The sequence below is a fragment of the Oxyura jamaicensis genome, chromosome 2 (assembly GCF_011077185.1).
Source record: "Oxyura jamaicensis isolate SHBP4307 breed ruddy duck chromosome 2, BPBGC_Ojam_1.0, whole genome shotgun sequence".
NCBI classification, from domain to species: Eukaryota; Metazoa; Chordata; class Aves; order Anseriformes; family Anatidae; genus Oxyura; species Oxyura jamaicensis.
Window position 1 is genome coordinate 71,573,657 of NC_048894.1, and position 16,354 is coordinate 71,590,010.

The following is a 16,354-nucleotide window of genomic DNA, read 5'->3' on the forward strand; positions in this document are numbered from 1 at the left end:
ATTTTATTTTATTTTATTTTATTTTATTTTATTTTATTTTATTTTATTTTATTTTATTTTATTTTATTTTGGCAGGTAAGTTGCATAGACTGATGTTTCCATGGTCTGCTTATTACCTGCCTCTAATCCTCCAAGTTTAAATACTACTTCTCTGTCACAAGCATTTTGTGACTGCAGTCCTTACTCTACTTGGCCCAAATTTAACTCCCAAACATACATGTGCAACTCTAGAGTACATTAAGTGAAATCAATTAAATCTCAATTTATAGCAACTGAAAGCTGAATTACACCAGTATACTCCTTGCTGACCCTCTAAATGCCTGTATATTTACTGGTTAAATGCAGTGCTGCTGTGCCTCTTTGAGCCTGCAGAGAATTTAGCTATGTATTGGAAAATCAATTAAGTGAAACCTTCTAATAACACACACTAACCTCTCTGCTTGGCAAGCACGTGGAAACATGTATTAACATTATTATAATAATCATGAAAAAATATGAAAGTGGGTCTGAAACTACTATTATTTATATTAATATTACTTTGGGAATAGAGAAGGATTTCTGTATAAGACCATATTCTTCTTAAAAAAATCATTTAACTCAAGTGAGCATCACAAGAAGAAGATTTACTAAATTATGATGCGTCTCTCTGATGTGACCGTTTTGAGATTCTGGATTAATCAGACCTCTTTGACTCCTTTTTCCTGAATGATTAATGTATGTCAGAAGAATGTTTAGATGTCTGATAACAGACAGCTAGGGACAGAAATATCTAGGATTGCCTGAGAAGCTAGAAAATGGATACTTCCATTCTAATGATGACAAGTATCTTGCTAGAAGCAGATGTTTTAGGATAAGGGAAAAGTTAAGGAGTATGAGTCTGCTCAGGTTTAAATTAGGAATAGCTGAAGCAAAGTGTAAAACCTTCAAGTACAATATCAGGCTCAGAATTTCCATTTATCTCACATGATCACTCTGAGGGTGGTATCTTATTCAGTGAAGCCCACTGAAATCATTGTGTTGGTCTCAGCTAGCAACTTCCTTTTTTGACTCACATGCTTGTTAGTCTTATAATGAAGCTTCTGTATTTTGTTGTTACAGAGAACAAAAATGGAGAGCTTTTATTTTAGCTGGTGAGTAACAGTCATGTTTTGATTGATTGAATAGTGCCATTTCAGAAAGGGGTTGGGAAAGCCTTGAAAGGTTTTTGCTATAGCGTTTCCCGAGATTAAATTTACTTTATCCTTCTGAGTGTGGTGATGTAATTAGAAAGATCTTTATCTATACATTGAAAGACAAGCAAAGCCCAAGTAAAACTGAACTAATAGTCAGTGCCTGGCTCGTCATCTCTTTATTAGCTACTTGCCTACAGGTCTGCTTCTCCAAACAGCTATTTGAAACTAAACTACTGGCTCCTAGGGCCCAGAGAACAAGACTGGTGTGGGACAAAGATGGTTTACCTGGACGGTTTAGCTTCTGGGCAAAGGCCCTATAGTGGAATTCAGAGTTGTCTTTCTGATTCCTGTAGCCCAAGGCTACCAACTGTTTATGGATATCCAGTGATGTATTCTTTTCCTCTTCCCTCCCAGGATTACAGTTTTAGCTGATGAATTGATAGTTATGTACATAACTAGATCTTCACATCACATCCCCTTTCTTCTATGGCCTATTTCTGTATCTGATCAATTCAAAGGGAAAGTTTCCAATGAATTTGTTGGTGCAGGATAAAGCCTTAAGTGATTTATTTATTTATTTATTTTTATTTTTTCTAAATACATATCACAGAAAGGTCTGCAGAAGTGCCAAGTCAGAGCAAGGTTCCATTTTTTTAAATTATTAATTAATTAATTAATTAATTAATTAATTTCCTGAAATGTTGTAACAAAGCTGACAAGTTGAGGAGGAATTTTTTCTTGCAGCATATCCAGTCACATCAGATTGTAAAGGATATGAAAAAGCAAATTGTTATAGAAATGAGTAAACTGATAACATGACTACAGCATACATTTCCCAGAGAAAAACAGCTGGTGTATTTCAGATGGAGTTCCCCCATGCTGTGAAATAGCAAAACAACACATTCCAACAGTAAGATGAAGCTAAGGACTTTCAGGGTGGCAGCCTATACAATGTATTCAAAGGATCCTGTTTTCAGTTCAGGAAAATTCTGTGTGATCAAAGTCTTCCTCTCTGTTCTGGCTGTAATTTGACATTTTCGAAGAGGTGGTTGCAAATTACATGGTAATAAGATTTGTAGAAAAGATGGAGAAGGATAGAAGGCAGACCTGGAGAACAGTTGAACAGTTCTGAGTAAAGTCTGGGCCAAACTGAGCCCCACTGCTGCTGATTGCTGCACACGCTGTCATTCATCCAAAAGAATGTTAATAAAAAATAAAATATTTCAATGAAATGTGGCAAGTAATTAGGAAAATCCTAAATCAGTCCTGTCTGTAATGTGACAGGGCATCCATCATTAATTACATCACCTAGTGCAGCCCTTTTTCTTCAGGTTGATTCCTCAGTCAGAGAAGAGGGTGGTTCACTGCCCTGAAGGAGCAATGTTTAGTTTTGTCCTCACCATTCAACGTGAATCTAAATCAATGTTAAATCTGGTGCTATTGCCTCCTGATAGTCTGCTCCCAGTAAACAAATTAGTAATCTGGGGACTTCTGTCTTTCTGTCTGATTCTTTTGGGTTTTCATGATAACATTATGCATTTAAGAGAATTTATTACTGTATTTTATAAGAAGCCCACTTCTTACTTTTTAGGAAAAGAAAATCCACCAAAAAAAAATAAATAAAAATAAGGGTATTTATTTAGACTCTCAGTTCCCAGCAAAATCAATGCTGTGGTAGTTAAGTATCTAAGTTACTGTAAAACTGTAGGTCAGAGGGACTGTGCTTTTTGTTTGAAAGAATGGAGCCTGGGATATCCCTGGCTTTCTTTAGATTTTTACGTTCCTTCTGAGACCAGCTCCTCTGCTCAGAACATGGCCCTCATGGTCCTCAGTCAGAAAAAGGTGCTGAAGATCTCTGCAGATCAGAGCCTGTGAGGGGGGAATCAAATCAGTTTTGGAACTGATGGTTTAAAGTCTCCCCCTGCGCATTGATCATCTGTTGTGGGAAAGAGTTTAGCTCAGTGGTATATTCAGCATCACAGAAAATATGCAGGGCTGAGGGAGAACTTTGCTTTTATCTCTCAGTTCTGCAACTCCAGGCTTCTCATTCACTTTCTTATCACAGTGCCCCACACCTCCAGCATCTGTACTGGTTTTTCCTCTGAGTTTCTGCTCAGACTGTGTGCTAAACACTATAGTTCTTTATCCATCTCTCTGCTGCCTGGGTCTCATTAGAGCAGCCACTGAGTCGCTCTGCTGTTTGCTGCTACGGGGGGTACAAGCCACTGTAACATGGCAGATGTAGTTCCAGGGAAAGTCCTGTTCATCCCCCAGGTTCTGAGGAGATCAGAGAAGTGTAGATGGAGTTTTCTAAATATTACATTATCAAACCACTAGGCAGGTACAGACTGAAATATTCAGAGGCCTATAAATTGGCTTAAGTTGAGTGGACATTTTATCAGGAGAAAATCCAGTCCTGGGTTGATGCATCTGTCAAAGCTTCTGCTCAAAAATACAGAGGAGCTCTAGCGAATACCCTTGGAGTGCTCTAACATGGTCATTCCTCTCTATTGCTTTCATTCAGAGGAAACTGGTCATTTACTTTTGAAAAAACAAGATTTTGTGGTAGGCAGCAGTTTAGGAATGCTTCAGTGTAAGCAGGTAACGTATAAGGAACTGCAGAAAAGTCTTACAGCAGAAAGGGTAGTAAGAATGTTCCAGCCCTTGCTTTACAGAGTAAAACCTACAGAGTATATTTACAGGTTTCCACCAGTTCTTCTGAGCATCTCTCCTTTCTCTCCTTTCTTGCACATTAAGAAATCAGAAGGTGAGAACTACCTGCCTCACCAGTTCACAGGTGTGTATGTGAACACACGCATTTGGTATAAAAATAAGGAGATCTGTGCAGATGCATACACATATAGATATTTAAAGTAATTGCTTTAGCAAGGTATGATTGTTTGGGGTAGTGTTCTGCATTAAATAGTCTTGCCAAAAAGAAACTCGTTTGTATTAGCTGTGTCTATAAACAGCAGAATCTTTTTAAATGAAGTAAATGTGTCTCTCAGAACAGATTAAAGTCAAATACGATACTCAAGAGTGTCATTCTCTGCCAAGAGTTAAGCATTCCAACATGAAGAAGCCATTTCTAAAACACTGGCATCTGCAGTAGGCTCCTTCTTTGAAGTCAGCTAATGTTTTAGCTCTAATTGGACATTAGAGCATTAGGAATATTTTGTGTTTTAAATGTTCTCATCAATATGTTCACTCTCTGACAGGAAAATAATGCTAGGAAAATTAAAATACCTTATCAGCCTTATAAATGCTTACTTCCTTTCTTTTGAAGAAGAAGTTTTGAAGAAGAAAAAAGAGAAGAAATACTCAAAGTATCTAGATCATTTTTTTTCCTTTTTTTTTTTTTTTTTTTTTTTTTTTCTTTTCCCCAGCTTTCTTTACTAGTTCTTACAGTTCTGTGGTTGCTGTTGTTCTCTTACAGCATATTAACGAACAGAGTCAAGTTTCACTGTCTCTGTGTTTTGGGGTGCTGTTCTATAATTACATTTTCTAGTCGCGTTTTGATTTGACAGTATTTGCCAGTGAATTAAAAGTAGGCCTCAGTTTCATAGTTACCTCTGTTTTGTAAGATCTGTCTTTGGGTTGATGCTCATCGTAAAAGCTTTTCAAAACATTCAAGGGGCTCTTAAGACTGTGCTCTGATCTCTTAATCAGCCTGAACCAGAAAACTTCACATGCTGCTATGTATGATGTTCTAGGATGAAAAACACAGTCTTCTAGCCCAGTATTGGTTTAAATTAATTCCACACCTCCCTCCTTTATATATTAATGCTGATCAAAACATAGCTGTTCCAAGTTTATATGGGTCAGCAGCTCTTTGCTTCTGCCAGGTCAGCAGGAATCCCATCAGAACTTCTGGCAGGTATTCCTGCCTTCCCTGATGAGCAATCTCCCAGAGACATGCAGGATGGCAGCATGCTCACCTTCCTTCCTGTCATGAGGCCTGGAAGAAAGTGCTCACTGCCAATCACCTATTGAAGAGTCTTTATGGCCCAGGATGTGAGTAGTGTTTTCTGATAGCCCACAACCCCTGGCTCCACTACTTGTGTTCATGGGGGGGAGAAAAAAGAAAGGAAAACAACACCAACCTTTTGAAGGAACATCAGAGTGAGAACTGATAGAGCAGTCTACTGAGGTATTCAAGGTTTTTGAATGGGGCTCTGGAAAAAAGGAGAAAAGCAATAATATTCTTGACTCAATATGAAATGTAAATTATTGCTCCTCAAATTATCTTTTTTTTTTTTTTCTTTTCTATAGGTAAGGGAGCGGGGGAAAGTTAATGTTTTTCATTTATCTATAAGCATAAACAACATGGTCATAGCTAAAGCATGTAATTTAGTTTGTTCAAGGGAAAGCTTTCATTCAGAATTAAACTGTATTAGCAACATTCTTGACTAAAAAACATTCTTTATCTACCACCGAACTGAACACAATACTGAAGCCTTGAAACTAATAGGTGAAGTAAAACCATGATTTCATTCCAGAATTTACTGGAGAATTTTTGTTTTGTTTTCCAAGTTATTTATCTTGATTGTAAAATTAGATCAATCAGGTGGATTAATATTTCTGTATTAAATTCAAGTAAGCAGAAGCTTGATGCAGATTTTGTTTTGCAAAGATCTTGGAGGTAATTGATTGTTATTCATTCTTTCCCCAGTGGAATATTGTTTTTCAAAAGTGAATAGCAATATTTCTATTTGTCTTCTGTTACACAAGCAGAGTGCCAAATTATTTTTACCTGTGCTCTGTTAGTTGAACTTTAATTATTTTTGTCCTCTAAATCAATATTTCTTTGATTTTAAAATATATATAAAATAAATATAAATAAAAAATAAATAAATAACCAGTTGGTTTGTACTTGGTTTATTCTCGACATTAATATTTTTGTAGGTATATAAATGGGAGTAAATAGCAACTGGCATTTGGTTTTGTCCTAGCTTTGTGCTGCATAATAGAAAACTTTGGGGATAAAAGACATACTTTTGCATTTTTATAACCCTTTGTGTTCATAAACATTACAACTTTAAAATTTTGTTTGTTCATCTTTATTAAACAGAAATTTGGGTTACTAGTACTTTGGATTTCATTACTGCCTTTGTTTCCTGGTGACACAAAGGTCTGAAAAGGTGAAAGAAGTTCTCCAAGAAGAATATTATTTGCTCTACTTATTTAAGTCACATACATTTGCTACAGGACCAGAAGAACAGTTGAAATAATATCCTTAACTTACTGGTAGGAGGCAATGGTGAGAACAAATAAAAGAGTTTGAATTTCGTACTTTGGGAGAATGAGTTTACATGATCAAAACACAAAGGGCAGCTGGTCATTGACAGGCAGTACTGATCCATATTCTTCAAACTTAGTGGCTCCATAACCAAGGATGAGAGATGATATCCACAGCCCTCAGACTCCCTCAGCTTTTGCGAGTGTGCACTCTAGGAGGACAGGCTCTCCTGCCTGCTTCTTTCTTATCTTGACTCTTTTTTCTCTGTTCCATCTAATCTGTCCCTGTTGCAGACACTTTTTGTCTCTTACCTCCTTTCTCAGGCCTGTCTCCATTACTTGCATTTCACATTCAGTTGATGTAAAATGGCAGCCAAGAAAAAGCAGTACCCAGGCTTTATTCTGCTCTTTGTGTTATAACAGCCACCAAGTACTTTCTGTAAGTGCTTTTAAATTCCTAAGCATGAACTTGTAAACATATATCAAAGAGACCCATGCTAGCAGGTTCATAATGTAGCTTCCTTTCTGTCCATTTCATGGGAGATAATGAAACGAAACATGAATATCATACCTTGTGCGTATACTGAACTCTTATTCCTTGAAAATCAGTTTCAGAAAAATTAACACCAACTTTACTAGGAGTTTATTAGTCTATCTGGGGAATGTCTTCTGTCTTTGTACTAATTATTTTGCTTATTTAGCAAGATGTTGGAAAAGCTTCCAGTGTTTCTTTTGATGCTTTGGCTACTGCTTTGCACTTGCTTCATCTTGTGCTGGGATATGTTGAATCTATTTTTGGCATCTATTGCTTTTTGGCTTGTGTTCTATTTATATCAGACTGGTGGATTCTCTGAAAGGTGCCCATGTTACTGTTAGTAGAGCTCTTTGACATCCAGTTTCTGTGTGTATGTTGCCTGCCCCTCCTCCCCTCACCCCCCCTTTTTTTTTCCTCCACAATTGAGTTATAGGCAAACACCTGCCAGTTGCTTTTGTCAAAGGATTTGGTAAACAGTTACTCTGCTGATCTAATATATGGCATGAATATTGCTGAAGTTGACCATTGCAGCTTCATAGTAAGCATGTAATCCTACTTCGTAGATCCTCAAAATAGACCTTTAGTGGGACGTACTTCAGGAGTATATGTGTGCTGCTCAAAGCAGTTATTTGCTAAGAAAAAATACACTGGTATTTGTGAGCCCTTATTAAGGAACATCTTATTACCACACAAGATTAAAGGAAAGAATTCCACCAATCTTACATTAGCAAAGAGTATTCTTAGGAACTTGGTAGTATGCTTAGATATCTATTTCCTGAAAAGTGAGTTTGGATATTGACCAATAGTCCTACTGAGGGGCTGGTTCAGATGTATTGTGCCCCCTTTTTGTTAGTTCACAGATTTGGATCCCTTTCTTAATCAAAACCTTCTGGAGATGTTCTCTCTTATTGGTGAAACTCTGAATGCAAGTGAATAAAATAAAATAAAGTAAAATAAAATAAAACAACAACAACAACAACAAACTTACCTTCCAGTATCCTCTTTTCCTGCTATTCAGCTCAGTGATATTGCAGTCTTGTTTGTCCCTGAAAATACAAATTTAATACTAGGTTGTCTCATACAGGAGAAGTTTTAAATATAAAAACAGTTTTTCCTGTTGTGTTTGTCTAGCTTCACTTGCTATCAGATTCATTCTCTGATGAAGTGTAGTATAGTAAATGTTAGTCTCTCTTCTCTCTGTAAGAGTCTGACTTCAGGTTTAAGTTGTCTTTAACTAGGACATTTTTCCTAGTGTACAGAATCTCTTCTTGCTTGGTGGAAAATTTCTTTTATAATCAGTCTTAAAAATGATTATGGCATGAACTCCCTGTGAACCCCACAGCTTGCCTCCAGCATTTCTTACAGATCAGTTATGATACATTGATGCAGTAGGCAGTAAAAAAATGAAAAAGAAAAGTTGCTTGGTCAAATATTACCCCTTTTTCTCAATCACATTATTAATTTAAGATGTTTTTTCACAAAATAGTTTTTTTTTTTTTTTTTTTTTTTAATGATAATCTCTTGGAATTCAAGAATGGTGCCATATGACTTTTCCATCTGAACATAAATAAACACTGTTTTACTATGAGGGTGATGGAGCAGGTGGCCCAGACTGCTTTCATCCTTGGAGATATTTAAAAGATGTCTGGACACAGTCTTGAGCAACCAGCTCTTGGACAGGGAGACTGGACGATGACCTCCAGAGGTCTCTTCCAAACTCAACCATTCTGTGATTCTGTGACTTTTTATCTTTTATTTTTTATTTATTTTTTTACTCTTTTACCTTTCTTTTGGTAGTATGCAACCTTTCTAACAATTTAACTTGATTATTTAACTGACATTGGAAAAGTTTGATTTTGTTGTTTCTCTCCTGTGAGTTGTGTAAGCAGGTGGCTACTAGCTAAAGTGGTAGTCTGGGGATATCATTGCTGTTAAAATGTCTTGCTGTCTTGTTTGAGAGGACTGCTGGGGCAGTTAATTTAATTTCTAGTGGCCTGTAATAACAACGTTGTTTTTAGTGACTTTTTTTTTTTTTTTTTTTTTTTTTCCTTCAAGGAGTGAAGTTCATGTGTGCGTCCGTGTTCACCCCCTTCCCCCTTCCCTCTACCCCCCCCCCCCCCACCTCGATTTTTCTTGATTCCTTTCCTGTATTGTTTGTTCTACATATAACATTTCCTGTGTGGCTTGAGATTCTTTTTCCTGGCTTTAGCTAACAAGAAACTAGGCCTCTATTCTGAACTAGCTATAAAACAAGTTTTTTTCTGAAGTCAGTAGGGAGAAATAGGTGCCTCTAGGACAGTTAACTCTCCAGAGATCTCAGTCCGTTAACTTTCATGGCAGAGTAAGCACATAGTTTAGATGACATGCCTGTCTGCCTGCAGTTAGAAGAGATGAATTCACCTTTAGGCTTCTATATGGTCCACCTCTGCCTCCTTTTTTTTTTTTTTTTTTTTTTTTTTTTTTTTTTTCTCCCCAGAGTGGCTCTGATCTCTTCAAAGATTTCTGTTTTCATTAGTGTGAATATTACAAAATAATATTATAATATAGGAGGCAACATTTTACACATTTGGCTTGTGTGAAGTCCTGCTGTTTTGAGAGGTAGATGAAGTTTCTCTGAGGCCAACAGAATAACATATGTGAACACCAATTCATCTTAGCTTTGACAGATTCATTTCTGGATTCTTTCCAAACCCCTGCCCTGAAACAGGAGGCTAAGGGACAGCTGTGCCCCAGTCTTATATTTCCTTTGTATAGAAAAGGCAGACATCCTTCCAACCGGCTGAAGATCTCATGCTCTGACTTAACTGCTGTTTATTTCAGAGTGAGGTTGCTCTGCATAACTTGGTAAATACATACCTGTCCTGTGCACCATCCATCAAATACGTTACACTGCAGATTCAGTAACTGGCAGATCTGTAGTGATGCGTGTTTAATTTCAGCATGAATAGTTCCTTCTCCTTGACCATACAGCTTGAAGCTTTCCCAGGTGAGTGGCACTGAAAGGTACTCCTTTTCCACTTGTCTTTTGTCTGACTACGTCTGTAATGGTAAATAAAATAGGCCTTAGAAATTTAAGCTTACATGACTAAACTGTCTTCCTGCCCTTCCCAGTCCTCAAAAGTGGTGTTGCCTGTGCTGTCAGTAGGGACCATTGACCCTCTGGCTTCTGCTGTTCCTGAAACTGTCGCTGGGCATTGTCAGGGAAACTGCACGCTGTCATGAAAGCCCCCTGGCAGCTAAACAGTCGGGCTATTGTGTGCCAGGGCTCAAGCCTGTGTCCTCGCTCTGTTTATAATTTTTCTAGTGTGCAAAGCCTCTGCATTAGCAGGTACCTGGGGCCAGGCTGATGACAGGCTGGGCTGTGGGCCCGCCTGGGTGGAGGCTGTGGGGAGCTGTAGCTTGGCCTAGCTGCAGCCTCAGTGGGGCAGGGGTGGCCCTAGGGCTGCCGTGGGGCCTGGGGCTGGCCACAGGGAGAAGAAAGGCTGGCAGTGACCTTGGGGCCATGACAGCCACCTACCACACCAAGGCACAGGATTTAAAGAGAGTACCCAGTCTCCCTAGTTTCTGAGAAGAGCTACTCCTCTGTGAAGATGGACAGAGCTATACAGCCTCTGTGTTAGTAGTAGCCTAATCACAGTTACATCTCTTTGTTGAAGGGGAGTTGTTGTTGTTGTTTGCTTTTCACTTTAATTAAATTTCATTTCAGATTTGTTCCTGGGCTCCTTCTGGAGGAGAGGTGAGCAGAGCCATGCACTCCACCAGCCCTGCTGCTGTTCGCTAGAGCCACCTTCACAGTGATACTGCTTCTAGAGAGGTCTGCTGGCATTGGCTAGCCACCAACTTTTCCACATCCCTCTACTGCAAATGTGAGTTCAAAGTGTTAGTTTGTAATCATAGCTGATGATTAAGAGAGAATGTTAAAAATCATGATTTACTCTTTATCATTATAAGTAAAAATGATTTTTTGATCTGCTCCCCTGCCTATTTCCTGCACTGTTTTCCTACATGTACACTACTAACAGGTTTAGAGGCAATGCTTCCCTTTCAAATATATGTTCCAGACCTCTTCTTATATTGTTCAGCCACTTCACTTGCAGAGACTAGGACTCTTAGTTGCCTCCTGCAGCACAATCTCTGCTTTATGCTGTTTCATTGTTTCTTGCTCATTCCCGGATGCTTTTTGAGCTTCTAAGTCAAAGAGCACAAAACTATTTACTGTATAATATGCACTAATCGTTTCATAACTGCAAAATGGCCTGTTTTATTGCACAGAATTATTGAGATACATGTTATGGAGTGAGAACAACCATTGATTTTTAGCATCATACGTTAAGAACAGCTTTGCTTAGTTTATCAGATAATAGTTCCGTAACTGGAAGCATTCAGATGCAAATTATTATTATCGTTTAGTTTTTAATATATGTATTTGGCTTCTTGTTGTGCATCCTATGCTGCTTTCTGAATTTTTACTATGTAAGTGTGCAATACTAAAAGCAAATAAATAAGATACAATATTATATTGGCTTAAGCATGTGCACTTGATCATTTTTTGTCTCTGAGCATCTTAGTTAAAGGCTTGCCTTAGATGTGCCTTCATTGCATGGAGGCAGTTGTACACGAACCACACAGGACCTATTTTATATTTATGTGTATCATATAAGAATTATCTGTAATTCAGGTTTAATGTGTTGGGGTAATTACTTTCTTTTTTGCTAAATGTTTCTCTAATGTTTGTGCTCCATTTCATGCTATCTACTTTTTACTTGGTATTCTTGATTTACCTGGCCTTATTGTGCTGTGTTTGTTATCAGTGAGTTTAAAATTTGGTTCTGTTATTTTTCTTTCTTTTCATGTACACTTCTGAAGAGGTCTTTGTAGCCTTTCACACACATCGATGCCTGCTGTTCATTTGCATTCCATTTCTTATTGTGTTCTGCTGCCTTGTCTTTGCATCTGCTGCTAGCCTGAACTTCACAACCCATTTATTTTTTGCTGTTTTGCACTGCACTGATGTCACATACATGCAAAATCTCTGAGTCACTGCTTACTTTCTCAATATGGCTCAATATGGGAGTGCTTTTTTTTTTTTTTTTTTTTTTTTTAATTGTCAGCAGTCCTTTGCATAATGACATGTCAGAATTTTTGCATGCGACCCCATGTAAAAGGCATTTAATTTTTATATATATATATTTTCACAGTAGCCACAGATCTCTGGGACCTTTTCACTTCTTCTGCTTTGTGTTGGTATGCCTTCCTTTGTCTGATTTTCAGTAAATTTTCATGGTTTCCTTTTTCTGCCTTCTGAAATACTTTTGTGACTGCCTTTGCTTATACTCTGTTTGGATGTGAGCTTGTTCACTAGCCATGCACATCTTTAGCTCTCTGTAGAGTTAATGGGCTCTCTAAGCATTTTCATTTGAGTGCCTGGATTTTTGTCCTGTCATTATTCTATCGCAAATTAGTTCAGCCCATAGAGTTTGGTAATTGCATGAATCAGTCATCTTTGTATCATTTGCCAAAGCTCTGACCCATTGTTCTGCAGGTTCTTGATTGACAGAAAAAGCAGCCTTTCATGTAACAGGATTTTTTAATGAATTAAAATACTCAGGGGCATTAAGATTTCTCCCTGCCGGCAGCTGACATAGTAGGATGTCACTGAAGTGTAAGACACCCTGTGCCCGTAACAACAGTCTGCTCCAATTGTTTCCTGTTTTCTAGAGCCTCATTGCATTCTGTTTTCTTTCTGTGGCTGTGTAATTCTCTGTGTTTTCCCTTTAAATGCTCACCTGCTCAGACACTGGGCTATATTTTCCCTTAGCATATGAGTTTTGTTGGCTCTAAGATCACATGGATTTTTTATCCTGTTATTGTGCGTATGAACACAAGCAAAGATATTCAAAACAGGACCACATCCATGTTTAATTCCATCCTTCCCACGTAAGGTTTTGAGCATCTTGTATTTGGGAAGAGCTCTATGACATTTTTCTGACAGTGTTAGCCTCACCTTTCTGTCTCCTTCATCTCTTCACTCTCTGTCTGGCCTCTAGTCACTTGTTCCTTATCCCCTGGCTGTTCTTGGTCTCTCACAGTTTTGTGTCCTGGTGTCTTTGCACAGTCAGCTCGATGTCCACACACTTCATCAAATCTGTCTCACCTATCCTTTAGGGCATCTTTTCAGTGGTTTGCAAGTTTGCTGCTTTCAGCATCCTCTTTGGTACTCCTTTTGACACCTCTTCTTGCTACATCTACTTGCTGGTCCTATCTTTTATTCTTTCTTTGTGTGGGAGTCAGGTAGATTCTTGTTCATTACTTGGTATCTAGCACACCTGACAGGAAGCTCATCAGAGAATCATACAACTATGCAACCTTTTTGCTTGGAAAAGACCCTTAAGATCCTTAAGTCCAACCATAATGTGGCAAGGAAAGTGTTGCTTTCTCCCTCAAAAATCTAGGTTTTAATTGTTGAGCCCTAGTTAATCTCTACTGTACATATGCATAATTGGATGATTCCCCCAACACTACAAGGCTTACAGGACACTGTTTTGAATGCATATTTGCAAAGTGTATAAAGGCATTACCTTTCCCATTTGCAGTTTCTACTCCAAAACATGGAGCTTTCAGCTGGATCACCAGTTTTAATACCAGGAAAACAAACAAAAAGACCTGCCAAAAACTTATACTTCCCCTAGTCTTTCAAAAATACCTGACTGATGGCAAATCAGGTAGATTTAGAAGACCACCAGAAAACAAACAACAACAACAACAAACAAACAAACAAACAATAAACAACCAACCAACAAACAAAAGCAAGCAAACAAGCAAAAAAAAAAAACAGGTTGACCCAATATCAAAAGCCAAAATTTTATCTCCAACACTTAGTGGACCAAGCCTGAAAATAAAACAGAGGAAAATCTTGCAGGGCAATGAATAAGAGAATTGTAATAACAATTGATTTTACTAAATATATTAAAAGAAAACTATGAGTTTATGAAACTGGGTATATTAAACGTATAGGCTCCATTACTTTAGCTGGGGTAGAAATGAGGAAAAGGAAGTTGCATGGGTGAATAGCTTCACTTAAATCCACTGAATCAGTATGCAAGGAAAAAAATGTAATATCACCATTAAAAAATCAAAGGAATGAATAAAAACTTCAAGAGCATTTTGTTTTGAATCTCTTTATTTATGATACATAAATTTGTTCCAGATAAGATCAATGTAATTAATAGCTGCAAATCTTAAGAGCTCAAAATGGATTTGGGTGTAGATCTAGACTACAGCAGTTTGCGTCTTATTTGCCAAGGGCCAAAAGGCTACAAAAACAACAGCATTTTTGTGATATCTGTCAGAACACTTTTGGGTAAAACCAACAACAAACCTTACTACTAAATCTAATGTCATTCTGACCATTTTTATTTCCAATCTGTGCACTAAAGGGATAACTATTAAATCTGAACTCCTCAGTGTTTAACCTTTAGTGTAATGATATCTTCAGTGCCTTCCTCCAGCCATTTCTATTGACCTTGTCAGACAATTTGTGTTTTGGAGCCTGCCTCCGCCATTCCTAAGTTCCCTGTGTTAATTTGTGTAGCTTCATTATAATTACAGACCAGGTCCAGAGGCTGTTTCCCAAATGCAATAAGCTGTTCAGTCCTAAGATGACAATTTTTTTTTGGTAACAGTATGGCACAAAACTAAGAGTACAAAATGAGACTAGGTGCACTCTGGATGAAATAGTGAGAACTTTTTCTGAGCATTGACTAGGACTGAGAAGTCTCAGATAGAAGGTGCTATCTAAAACAAATACAATCTTGAAACCTTGTCCTCTGCACTATTCCCTCTGTTCTGTTCCCCTTGAACTGTAAAGTTCTTCAAAACAGAATAGTTTACCTCTTAGATAATTAATCCACTGTGATACTGAGTATCCAGGTTTTACACTAGTGTGCAGGCTTTAGAAGTTAATTCCAGATTTACAGGATGATTTACTGTCTTTGAGATAAAGTGCATTTGATATAAACAAACTCCCTTACATCAGATGATATTAATGGCAACTGTTCGGGGATTTGATGCTGTCAACATAACAAAACATCAATAACAAAAAAAACACAACATACGTTTTGAGGCAAATAACCTAAGCTACTTGCAGATATTCAATGACAAATAAAGACTTCAAATTTGGACTTTGTAGAAGGCTTAAGGATAAATGGCCTGAAGGTGGACTTTTTTTTTTTTTTTTTTTTTTAATTTGGGGGGAGTTATTTTTATTTGTTTGGTTTTCCCCTTTTGTCTCGTCTTACCTTCACTGAGTGTATTTGACAGGGACAATGCTACAGAAGCCTTTTGAGGGAAGAGGTTTATTGCATCAGTCAGAGTTTTTTTTTTTTTTGTGGGAAAAATGCACTCACAGTAAAGTATGTGACTGATTGCCAAAACTCATTTGTGCATTTGGCCCTGGCTTGTTTTGATTTCCCAAACTAGGCATGTATGGTAGCATGATGACAGCAACACTTTCACAGGAGCAAATAATGGAAATAGCATTGCTGCATTTCATGGATCATCTCCTCTGCATTTTTAAATTGAGCAGAATCAATTTCTACTGATTCTTGGTTTTTCCCCTTTGCGTCACAGTTCAGCTGGGCTCCTGGTGCTCTTCTGGAACAGGAATACAAGGCCAGGTCTGTGCTAGTCTCATAAACACTGATAAAGCTCTGGCACTGTCTCTCAATAGTACATAATTATGACCACATTCCTGTTTGAAAGATGGCTTCTGGCATGCTTCTAGGCATGGACTGGGGAAGATTGTGAGCTGAGGACCCTTCCCAGTAAGCAGTATGGATGAGGCCACCCAGGTGTGCGTGTGAAAACATTAGCCACATGATGGTGGGTCACATCGCACCACTTGCCATCTCAGTGGCAGAGGCTGAGCTCTTGGCTGTGTTGGTTGCCTATAGAGGTGCAATCTAAGCAGATCAGCTCACTGAGCCAGGCAGGGGAGCATTCTTGGTGCCACACCGGCTTCCACGGAATTATATCAGAAATGACACTAGTCTGTTGTGTTTCAGTAGTGACATGGATTTGAGTTTTCTACTTTTCTGTTGTTAAACTGTGTGCATTTTGATGGATCTTCTGAAACAATCAAAGGAAAGGAGGGGTCAAGAGCTGTTTAAAGAGTGCATGTCCTTCTTACTTCTCTCTTCAGCCCATTTGCTCCCCCAGTGTTCACTGGAGTGTTCTGGGCTTGGATGCCTTTGGGGCTTTTTTCTTTGCAAACAGCTCAAGACATCACAGCACAGGGTCTGATAATCTGAACCAGGGAAAATGCACTTCTGGAAAGGACTAACAAATCTTGAAAAAGCAAAAAGTTGATGAATTTGTAAAGATAGCTAAAATTTTAAAATGCAAATGTATT

The 16,354-nt window shown here is 38.1% G+C and overlaps 1 long non-coding RNA gene across 1 annotated transcript in view; it reads left to right on the forward strand.

The window, feature by feature from the left end:
- The first annotated feature begins 9,880 nt into the window (after positions 1 to 9,880).
- Positions 9,881 to 16,354, forward strand: part of LOC118163167 — a 63,351-nt gene continuing 56,877 nt past the window's right edge. The window contains exons 1-2 of the long non-coding RNA XR_004748885.1: positions 9,881 to 9,931; positions 10,652 to 10,811. This is a non-coding gene — a long non-coding RNA (uncharacterized LOC118163167). The remainder of the gene's footprint in view (positions 9,932 to 10,651; positions 10,812 to 16,354) is intronic.